The following is a 12316-nucleotide window of genomic DNA, read 5'->3' as shown; positions in this document are numbered from 1 at the left end:
CACATCATTATGTGGATGAAATCAGGACTGCTGTTTTTTACGAGCTGAATGCATCAGCTAAGTGGAACATAAATTGATAAGGACAAAAAAAGAGGAATAATGTGTTCTTCTCTAATGAATGATGCGAGAATACTTTTTTGTTCCAATGCCAATCAACACTGTTTGTGTCCCATATTGCTAGGAGGAGAAAATGAAGTTATAACAAGATAAATAAATTACGTACAACATTTGGAGATTTTATTTAATGCGATGTTGCTGTAGCTCTAAAAAGCAACGTAATCAAATTCTGCAAAACACACTGTAAATACGATAAAAGTACAAAGCTGCTAATTGATAATATGATTAGCTTAATGCAGCATAATCAGCGTAAATGGGATGTTACACTCACTGAAGCAGGCCACCATTACTTCTAGTTATTCCTCATTAACTATATGTCCCATTGATTCCTCCAGCGGTGCGGTAAATGGAACAGATCTTACCGAATGCCTGCAAGCAGCCGCTCTCACTGGGAAGTGACATCATCCTTGAATAGCATGACGCCACCTTACGTGAGAGAGTTCAGCAGGTGCCCCATTTGTTGTATGCTCTCACCTTTTCTTTTCACCGAAATGTGTCGTACTTGTTCCTCCACCTCCCTCTTGTGCGAGTTCATTGTCATACAGTGCGACAGAGTGTTCTTTCAGACCTGAAGTGGTATTGCGCATCAAATGAACAACCTCTTCAAAGGAGTCGCTGCCACAAGGGCTGCTGGTGGCAAATCCACTGTTCCTGCTCTGCTCTCCTGAGGAGCACAGACATGAATGTGAGGTCCTCTTATTTCACTCAGGTGCCATTATGTGCTTCTCCTGAACTTCTATTTTGCAAGATGGGATCTCCCGTTGGTCATAACCACAGAGTGTCAGCATCAAACTGCTGCTTGCAGGAGGCTCATCATTTGTGTCCTGGAGAAACCTAGCAGTCTGGCAGTTCCTAGAGTTAATTCAGGCTCTATGTCCGTGACTCTTTGACTTTCTGTGACCTACAGTACACGGAGGGGAGAAGTGGCTAAGTCAAAGTCTCTTACACAACTGAGAGTAAAAGTCGATGAAACAGCTTTAAACCAAAAAGCTGTAAAGTTTCAGAGAATTTTTTTTTGGCAAACAAAGCAAAATACCCCGTCCAATTTCATTGCACGCCGATTTCAAAAGATGAGGAAAATTATGTACAGGCAGGTAGGAGGGACTCTGTTTTACTGTAGTGTCAATGCTTTCCTCTGACGTATGCAAAGAACAATCAGAGTTTAGCATAACTACTAAGAAAACATTCAGTGAGCCAGACCTTATGCTGCTGCTGATGTTTAAGTAATATCAGATATCAAACAGATAATTGTATACACTGAATCTGGTGGCTGAGTTTGATTGGATGAATAAAACAGGCCCCACTGAAAAGTCTGGGAAAGTTATAGCGATTCATCTCGAGGGGAGCATCGATATCTGCGCTAAACACCATGGCGATTCATCTAATATTTGTTCAGACGTTTCACATTAAGCCACAAATGTCAAAATCACTGTAGTGCGAGAGAACAAATCAGAGGATTTTCAACAATGAACAATGAACTGATCAATGAACTGACAGACCAGTGTCGGCACCCCTTGAAATATGCACCTATTGAATTGCCATTATCAACTGTAATTGCTCCCACAGATAATCCTTGATTGCACTCTGTTGCAGACACGGACACGGACAGGTGGAAACACCAAGGCCGAGCAGTCATTCCTGATATACTTCTTTGAAGTTTGCTGTCTTCAAAGGACCCTTGCACTCACCATACAATGACGTCACTGACCCAGGTGGACTCAAGGCTGCAGGTGCCCTGCTCTAACTAGTCATAAAAAGTGCATTAGCATCCATTCTAAACAGATATTCACTAGCTGGGCCCATATCCTCATTTTAGGTTTGACAGCGTTTTATTGGTAAAGCTGATGGCTTGGCAATGAATTGAGCTGCGGTTTGGGAAAGGCCAAACCGCAGCTTGGGAAAGGCCTCAAAGAGGACTGGTGGCGGCTCCTGGGCCTGCCAGATCCCCACGTACTAAATAAGTCAATAAAGTTTAAGAATTGAAAAGGGGAGGGAGGGGAACGTAAACGAGCATGAACAGCTTGTAGAACTGGGGGAACCTATATAGATGAGAACCGGAAAGAGCTTGTTTTGAGGCGTGGTCCCGATCCTGAAATTCCAATATTTAATCTCCAATAACTGAAGCAAAGCAGATTGCGTAGGGGGAAGTTAAGAATATGTGTATGTGTGGCTAAGTCAATCAAGAGGCGGAAGGTTAGGAGACCGGCAAAACCATCTTTCAAAAAAAGCACCAGAAAAATACTACCTTAAGCCTACCCTGAGAATCTATGTTTTACTGCAACTAATAAGAGAGACATGTTTTCAAAGTAAGCAAAATATTTGAATGAAATAACTGCGTAAATCAGTTGGTAAGGGGTTTGCAACTGCTGGGAAGAGAAGCAAAACAAAAGCTACAAATACCAACAGGTGAATTATTGATAGTATGATAGTAAAACCGGTAGCCCCTGAAGTACATTTAAATATGGAGTGCCCACTCATCTCACCTCACCTTATTTCACCTCAGGTGCAACACTGTTATCCTTCCAACAAACAGAGTGCAGCAATCTAAACTTGTTTCTCAGTGAGTTTAAACACATAACACAAAAAATGTGTGGAGACCATACCAACGATGTTCAAGCTCCCAACAGTACGGCACTCCGTCTCACTGAATAAAAGAGATAAACAGAACAAAAGAATTACAAATAAACAAGCCAGTTGGTTAAACTATAAGGCGAAATAATGAGAAGATGAGCAAACAAGCCGGAAGGCCAAACAAAACAATAAAGAGCAAAGCAGCAGCGGCAAACACACTTGCAGGTGAATCTACAAAAGAGAAAACAGGCATTAACTGGACCCACCATACTGCATACTAAAATTGTACATTTTGATATTGGAAAGCTACACACTGCCTCTGGTGTTGGGCACTAATGCACACAATCACTGAAACTGGGCAGGACAACAGTGGAGTTCCACAAACAATATGCTGAGCCAGAACAGCAGATCAATGCCAAAATGTAAGGCAGTCAACCACGGTACGCAATAAAAACAACACAAACTTGTGCATGTTAAACCATCTCTTTCAACTACATACCCTGAACATCAGACAATACCCGCGACACAAAGGTAAAGACCAGAAGGCACAAAGTATTAAGATAACACTGGCCACAGGTTGCTTGTATAATTCAGTCTTGATTAGGTAAATAGATGAGATTTCCTTTTAAAATGTTTAGTGCAAGCCACACTGTGTCACATGGAATTGATAAACTTGTATGTAGCCTGTACAGTGATAATACCTGCTGATTTGTATGATACAATCCCTCTGCGGTTTCTTTTCATGCTGCATCCTCAGTGCTGCTGGAGGACACATCATACAAACAAGGCTTCTGCAGCCGCAACTCAATTGGACTTTCTTCTTTGTCAGAATCCCAAAGATTTTGTTTTCCATATTTACCTCCATCCATGTTGTTGTGTTGTCTCACTGCTGGATGGTTATGTTCAGTTTACAACACTCTTTTATCCCTGCCTGTCTTTGGTTGCAAGATCATTACAATAGCCAAATCTGAACCTTTTTTACCGTACAACACAGAGCCATTGTTGTGAAGTCATGGCCGAACGTGTTCTCACAGTTCTTTCCACACTGGTCATTGTTCAACTTGGACAGTCCAAAAATTGCAGTTTGTGCCTGGCATGGTACAAGTCATGTTTGTGTATTTTACCTGCTACAGGGGAGTTCCTACATGTTGGAAAGGATTTTTAAAATATAAACTAAGTTACCAAGCAGCACAGAGAAACAGAAGTAAAGAGAAAGAGTCCATATTAAACTCAATTCCAAATGACAGTTCTCTAGCACAACCACCCATTCTACATACTGTACTTAAGTGAACTCATTATTAAATAGGTTATTTTTTTAGTGCAAGTCACAAGAACACATCAAATTAATCAAATTAATATTCAGCAAGGCATGCTGCTTGTGCAAAAAGACCAACCCCTCATTTTTTCCAGGCTTTCTAAAGGTAAAGATTGTTCTTTGGACATTGGCTGCTTTTTCACTCATTTTTCAGTCCAGTCCTTATATCTGAATATATTCAGAGGAATGGTTTTTGTTTGTGTGTTGAGCTACTTAAAACTGTCATATGAATTATTGAAGCTTAGAAAAAGGACCTAATCTAACAAAATGCCTGCATCTTCAGGTGTTTTGTTGGTAGCAGCCTGTCACAATAAGATAATTTGTTCCCTTTCATTTAATTGAATCTTTGGAAAATGCCAAAGATAATACAGTTTGACAGATGCAAAGCAATATTTTTTGCTGCAACAAGGTGATCCCCAAACAGCTATTAGAAAAAAAAGGCATGCAATATCTCAGTGCGGTGTGCAGTATGTCCTTAAAAAAAACCTGAGGAAGCTGGACAAGTGGGGGACAAAATAAAAAGTGGCAGTCACTGCAGAAAGAGGGATTCCTGAGGGAAACAGGAAGCAAAGGCTGATATATACCAAATTACACAGGACCAGTCAGTGGAAACAGGTCTTGTGGAGTGATGATCCAACCTTGAAATTTTTTGGCTCAAATCAATTTGTTTTGAGGCATCTTTTTTCTATTTTTCATTTTTGTCGATTTCACAGATACAAAAACAACCAGAAAGCATCTGATTGGCTCTGACTGGTTTATTTTTCAGCATGAAAATGATCCCAAACACACTGCCAATGCAATAAAAACATACCCGTATAACACAGGAACACTATCAGTCATGGGTTGGACTTCCCAGAGCAACCCATGACCCAATTTCCTTCGGGGTCAACCTTCAGGATCAATAAAGTTTTATTGAACTGAATTGAATTGAATTGAACATTGTCGAATCGGTGTTGGATCATCTTGACAGCCAACATTCAAAGAAGAGCTTTGAAAGTCCTTCAAGAAGCCTGGAGAAGTATTCCTGAAGACTACTTAAAGAAATTACATGGAAACTGCCTAAGAGAGTTCAGCTTGTATTGAAGAATAAAGGTGGTTATGCCAAATATTTGCCTGCAAGCTCATTCAAATTGTACAAACACTGTTTTTGCCTTATATACTGTTTTTCTTTTAATGTATGTTTGCACACACTTCAGTAAATCGTTGCATCTATTGGGCATTTTCCTAGAAATATTTAAAGATATAAGGGGTGGACCAAGACTTTTGCACAGTACCATGTGAAAGGGGTTTTGAGCCGACACAGTCGGAGACAAAAGTTAATTTACTAGTGCTAGTTATTATAAAGCGCTGACATTCTCTGCTACTTCAAACCCATTTAAGTTGGGTGAAAGGATCGCCAAATGTTCTGCCTCTTCAGCTTCCTCCATTTAGCTCCTCATCCTCCCCCTCCTCCCTCATTATTTTCTCCCATAAGAACTGCAGCTGAGACAGCCCTGTAATTATGCGTTTTAATGGCCCTTAGACCTGCTGCCTTTCACACAGGTCTCTATATGCAGTGCTGCCAGCTCCTTCTGATGCCTTCACGCTGCCTTTGTGACAGCTTCATACAGAGTGATGGGAAAGGAAGAAGAGACAGACATGGGCCAAAGAAACAGACAAACAAGAAACCGCATGTCGTTATAAGAAAGAAAGTGAAACTGTTTCATGTGAATAAGAGTGTAGCCTATCTGTGTTTCTAAAATTGTTTTAGTTTTTTTTTTTTTTTAATTTTTGCACTGGGATAAAAAAATCGAGGGAGGTGAGGAGGTGCAAACACAGACTTGATGACTTGTGTGTTTTTAGGCATGGTCAATAAGAGAAAGGTTTGCAGTTTTATTGGCATTGATTAGAGCGTTATACCATACATTGTTGCAAGATAATTACATTAACTGGTCTCGCTTAATCGCATTAGGAATGCGAAAGAAGGGAATGGAGTATGTCATATCCTCGCAGATACACACATCATAGCCTCGGCCGTTCTGCTTAGTTGGTTTATCTGGCAGGAGGCCAAGCACCTATAAGAGCTGTAGGAAATTTGCTGACTTCACTGACAACTGTGCTTTTTATTTTTTGAAAGGGTAAGGCAACATTTTTAGGGTGATGATTTATGTTGTTTCTCTGTCCTCAATGACTGTGGAGACAACGCCAACCCAGAGATTCTAGTTTCAGCCTATTGTTTGGATCGCTTGGCAGTGACATGCCTTTGTTCCCCAAAAGCCAAAATTGTACCACCTCTTAACTTCGTTCAGAAGTTGTCACAACACCTGACCTCTGGGAAAGAATAATCCCTGAGAGAAAGTGACATACCGCGCCAAAGTAAGGAGCAGTTTTAGTTGAAATGCCTCCTACGCCTCATTGCCCTGTGACCCATTTTATGCAAGCACCTTCGCAGTTTGTGTCCTGTCAGTATCTATAAAAGCCAGTGTTCCTTAGAGGCCAGCTCAGGCTGCTCTTGAGGTTAATTGACCCCAGGCAGTCTACCTCCCTTCACCCAAGTCATGGGGGGACCACTCAGTGTGTGTACAGAAACTAACAAAGCTGCCCTCTGTGAGAGCTTGTGCCTTTTCCATTCTCCTCTTAACCAGAGGCTTTTAACTCTAAATATACTCCCATCCCTGTACCTCTCTCAGTTTATCACTGTATACCCCTCAATGCATAATGAGACATTTCACACCTCAGAGAGACACATTGAGGTCTGCTGTCAAGACCACACCTGTTCACCAGGGGCTCCTGCACCTCCTAGCTGCCCTCATTAGTGCCTGAGTGAACGCTGCTGGTCTGCTTCCATGTTTAGCACACCAGGCAGCAATTAAGGTTGTGTACAGTTAATGAAAATCTGACTCAGTCTGTTACTAGATAAATGATGGGCAGACCGTGCAACGAGCTTGAACGTATTCAAGAAACGCAACAGCTGGAATCAGCAAATTCACATTTTAGCTTCCTGTGCAGAAGGAAAAGCTCCATGAAAGATATTTAAAAAAACAAAACACTCAAAGCACAAAGCTTCTAAAACACTCTAAAGGCTTGGTAAGCAACACAATCGACCATTACAAAACCCATTGCTTTCCCAAACTGATAAATATACGCTCTCAAACACACCGAAGACTCGTGGTTTTCTCTTCAGCAGTTAGAGAATTTCAAAAAGCCTCATTCTCGCTGTGATAATTACCCAAGCTGCTCTCTGATGGCACATTTGCATAATCATCATCAGCCATTCACAGAGGACACACAAAGGATTATAATGAGGCAACAGAGAAACAAGAAGCATTTCAGGGGGCCATTGAAGACTCACACTGAGAGGGCAGTCGTCGCCTGGTTTTTGCACACAGAACGCCACAAAACAGGAAGAGGATCATCTGTTTAGAGCAGAAATGCTTTGGCCAACGTGCCCCTGACTATTCACGTTGCATAAATGAGAATTTAAGCTGAGGTGAGCCAGAGAGTGGAAAATGGAGAAGAAAAAGCTCCTATCCTTAACAAACTTGCTTTTGCAACAACCACAGTAGGAGACACAGCAGGAGCTGTCAGTTATACCTGCCTTTAAATCCACAGTTATTTCTTTACACTTTGTTCTACCTTGCTACAGCTTGAGCGCATTTGCAAAGCAGCAGATGTCACATAAACTTTATTTTATCCTACAATGTAGATTAGCATAAGGTCTGCAGAAGATATTGCTTACACAAACACACACACCTTACCTCAGATACACTGAGACTTTTTGACCTGAATGCTGGGTTTTATAACAAAAGTTCTGAAGCAGCAAAAACAAAAGTATATGATATTGTGGTAGACCTAAATGCCAGAAATAAACCATATTAGCAGCAAAAACGCTACGATTAGAACAGACGCTGATGGTGATGCATCTTTATAAGGATGGTGCTTTGTCTACATCAACAGCTGTGTGCAGTGGCTCAGGTGTGTTTTGATCTCTCCCGAGGCTCTCAGATCTTATATAGCCTTTTAATGAAAGGGTTGTAAACAAAAAAAGGGCTGAAAAAATTCCTCTTGCAACTAAATAAAAGAAATGGCAGCAATGCTGGCTAGTTTATTAGTATTTTGGTATTTAGGCAGCAATTTGAGAACCCATAGGCTAGTCTGCTGACTTTGCCCCTGGGAGCAGTGGCTTGTTCTTAGGGCTTTGTTGTGTATGAATCCAAATACATTTTTTAAAAGGTTAATAAAAAGCTAAACTGCCATAACACAATTGCCAGTGGTTTAGAGATTGGTTTCGACACCTACATTTTACTTTTTTGCACGCAATCAAAAATCGCTCAAACATAGTTAATATCACTTATTACAAAAGGACAACAAACAGTAACCAGAAAGTTTCTAGCTTAAGAATCTTGTTCCTTGGCTACAGAATTTACATATTTATGTGCTGATATCCACATTAGATGCTGTATTAGTAAAATATGCCATAAATTCACTTCTACCCATTTAAATATTTCTAGGTTAACTTGTGTTTTTTCTGTATTTATTAATTAGTTGACAAAGAAATTTAGAGGCCATTTGTAACGAGAGAGCTTAATGTCAAAGGTTCAGACATAGCAACAATAATCAGGTAGGCTGCGGTCTTTAAACTCAGTTACTTAATTACTCACTTGGTACTACAAATCCCAAAGTCTGTCAAAAAAACCCCAAAACAACTCCTCACCAGTCTGAGGCAAAGGCAGGGTGGATCAATGCTTTCATATTGTTTAGACATGATACATTTGTACCATTCAAATGGCCCATCAGAAATTGAGATGCATAAAACCAAGCAATGCTTTTCCAATTTTCTGTTGTCTAATTCTGAGCTCTGTGCAAACTGTAGCTTCAGTTTCCTGTTTTAAATTGACAGGATTGATTTTCTGCTTCTTCTTTGTCGTCGTCTGCTCTGTGTTTCCAGAGATGCTCTTCTGCATACTTGGTTATAACAATTGGTTATTTGAGTTACCTTTACCTCCCTCTCAGCTCAAAACAGTCCAGATATTCAAGGCATTTAAAAAGGCATCTTTGCCCAGACAACTGCCCCTCACTGGACAGTTTCTCTTTTTCTGGTCATTTTCTGTAAACCCTACAAAGGTTGTGTGGGAAAATCCCAGTAGATCAGCAGTGTTTGAAATAATCAGGTTTTTGGTGTCAGGCCATGTTCAAAGTCACTTTAATCAACTTTCTTCCCCATTCTGATGCTCTGTTTGAACTTCAGCAGATTAGATTCTGTATTAATCCTACAATATGAATGCGGTATTTGATGACCTTAGAGCACATTTTTAGCCATTTTCCATCTAACATTGTATAACCTGATCAGACCAGCAATACTGGATGATTAGATTATTAATTAATCTTCTCAAGATCAATTTTTCTCTATTACTTTTTTTCCCCCTCTTTCTGTTAAATCCATGCGTAGTAATTAAAATAGTGCTAAAGTTTAAGTTAATACATAAAGTTTAAAAGTTTCCAGTAAAATACTCGGGAAGGCATACCTTACTTTTTAAATATTGATGTTTAACTGAGAACAGACCATTATGAATCAATAATTCAGGTAAAGTCAAGAAACAGTGTATGCCTGCTGCGTTTGAAGTACCAAAACATTAGCCTTACAGACTATAGTACACAAACTCACTGAAGAACAAACCACGAGTTGTGAAGCAAATGCACACGTCTAAGCAGAAGCCGCCCTTGTCTCTCTTTGACTTGATAAACCCGTGTAGCATGAAGCTGCATGCCCTTCAACTGACGGGTGAGATTTCGTTTATGTAAACAACAAGCAAATTATGCATTCTGCTATCGAGCTGGATGTGAGCAACATCTGCCCACTGCGCTGTGCAGTCTGCAAGCTTATTCGGGACGCGCTTACAGAACAGCAAACCTGTGAGGAGACGTGAATGAGTTCCATCCCTGAGCTGTTTCTCCTCAAAAAACATCCTGCATGCCTGCTGGTGTCCCTTTCCCCTCCTTCCCGTCTCTCTCTTTCTCTCTCCCCCTTTTTCCCCCCTCTCTGCAGCTCTCTCACTTCACAAAACTCCCCAGTGAAGGGACTTGTCATCTATACACCTCCTCCGTGTCATGTTTTTCCTACCCCTCCTCTTCTCCTCCTCTTCTCATCTCTGTAACTTTCACTTGCTCTTCCTTGGAGCCTGTCCATAGTGACAGTGCTGCCTCTTCCCCTGGATGCTGCCAGGCTGACAGGGAGAGGAGGTGCCCAGAAATGTTCTTGCAAAGATGGGCAGGAAAGAGGCGGGAAAAAGAACAGAAAAGGACACATGAATAGGGAAAGTAGGAAGTGGAGGGAAGTTAAAAGAATTAGAGGTGGGGAGAGAAGGGGACTGCAGAAGGAGACGAGAGAGGTAATTCTTTGAGAGGCAAAGTGGGAGGGAAAGGGGAGAGATACAGGAAGATAAAGCGAAAAGATGACTGATTAAGAAAACAAGATGAAGAAGGTTGCAAGGAGCAGAGATTGTGCAGTCAGGGCTGTGGGGATATGAAACATCCTCGGGCAGTTTTCCTCTGCCTCAGCTCTCTCACGGTGAAAAGACAAAAACTTAGCTTTTATGCCGTAAACTTTGCTGCGTTGTAGACAGGGCTTAGGAGTAAGTGCAGCAGCGTAGGGATGATGAGGAATACAAATGTTAGCTTTTCTGTTACTGCAAAACATGCTCATTATGGTGGGGCATTAAGCTGTTACTTCTGGTTCATGATCTTTCTGATGAGGGAAAACTAGACAACCACTGAGGGTTGTCAGAGAGGCTGAGAGGAATCAGCTTGTGGCTGAGTTGAACCGTTGACATGGACACTATCATTATATCTGCTGCTGTACAGCTAGCCAGCCTGCTCAAGAACTGTCTGCCACGTTAGATGTGATACAACCTGTTGACAGGACCTTTGACAATGTCACAATGCCTTTATTGTGGTTGTGGGCCTGTGTAACTGGGCCTGTGTAACTGGGCCTTTATCAAATGATTACACGGTGTTACTTGTCCAAAATGGCAACCAAGTTAACATTATGTGGTTAGCAGTCATTTGACTGCAAAACTTGAATTGATTGTTATGTTCCACTCCCCCAAAACAGCTACTGTCCTTATCAAAGCTTATCAATTCTAAGTAGCCAGTCTACTTGTTAGGTATGACATCATTAACCACTTCTACTAAAATTCCTAAAAGCAAAAAAATGCTGACGCCTTCCTGAGTGTTTAAAATGAGTCAGATTTATTCGGCTAAAAAAAGACAAAGAAGAAGAAATCTGCGTGGCTGTTCTCACAGGTGTTAAACATCCAGGTATCTACAGGATAAAGGATTGATGAAGTCTAGCCTAATTATAATACTGCAGTACGTTAGCTAGCCAGCTGACATCTAAAGGTTCTGGCTCAAGTATTTCTTAAGAAAAGATCTGACATAGCTGTGGATATAAATTCACACAGAAATCTTTTTTTGGAAGGTTAGTTAAGTTGGGCTATTTATATATAATAATTGTTAACTTGGGACTAGCTAGAAAGCTATATTTAGGTTAACATAATGTAGAACCAGGGTCAGAATGTTCTCAGTAAAAGTACATGTTGAGGGTTCCCAAATATGCAGAGTCAAATTACATCACAGGGAATGAAGAAGACATAAAAAAGAAACAAACTAATGAACAAAAAAATAAATAAATAAAAATAATACAATACTTATATAAAATTACTTGCAAGCCCTTGGCTATAGTGTAAACTGTTCTAGTTAAAACCTGTAGAAGTAAAAAAGAAGACTAGGCATATATAATTGTTATAATGGCAAGAGCATCAGGTATTTAAGTACTTTAGAAGCTTGGACTACAAAACTGGATCATCACATCATCACATCATTCACTTAATAAGTGAATATAGACAGAGTGCAATTAAGTTCTGCCCACTATGTAGGGGAAAACAAGTTATGGCTCTCTATCTACTTTATATAACATAAAGATATCTGTCAACTCCACCTGTCAAAAAAAACAAAACAGTGAGGTGGGTTTGCACTTTTTCAAGCTGCCAATCTGAAACAAACAAAACAAAACAAAAACAAACAAAAACTGAAGACTGACAAGTGAGCAAATGGACAGCCTATTCAGTTTGACTAAACCCCAGTCACAGAGACCTAAACATTAGCTAGCAACACGCCGAATCCACCAGCATTTAAGTGTATGTTCTGTGGTTGCTTGAGATTGCTTGTTGCTGCTAGGTAAACTTGATCAAAAGACTTATTTGGTACCTTTCGATTGCTTTGGTCGATAGTAGATTACTGCAAACAACCACTGTTTATGCAGAAGATGCTGACTTG

The sequence above is a fragment of the Haplochromis burtoni genome, unplaced genomic scaffold (genome assembly GCF_018398535.1).
Source record: "Haplochromis burtoni strain Fernald_Lab_line unplaced genomic scaffold, NCSU_Asbu1 Contig_14, whole genome shotgun sequence".
NCBI lineage: Eukaryota > Metazoa > Chordata > Actinopteri > Cichliformes > Cichlidae > Haplochromis > Haplochromis burtoni.
Note: the sequence above shows the minus strand (reverse complement) of the source record.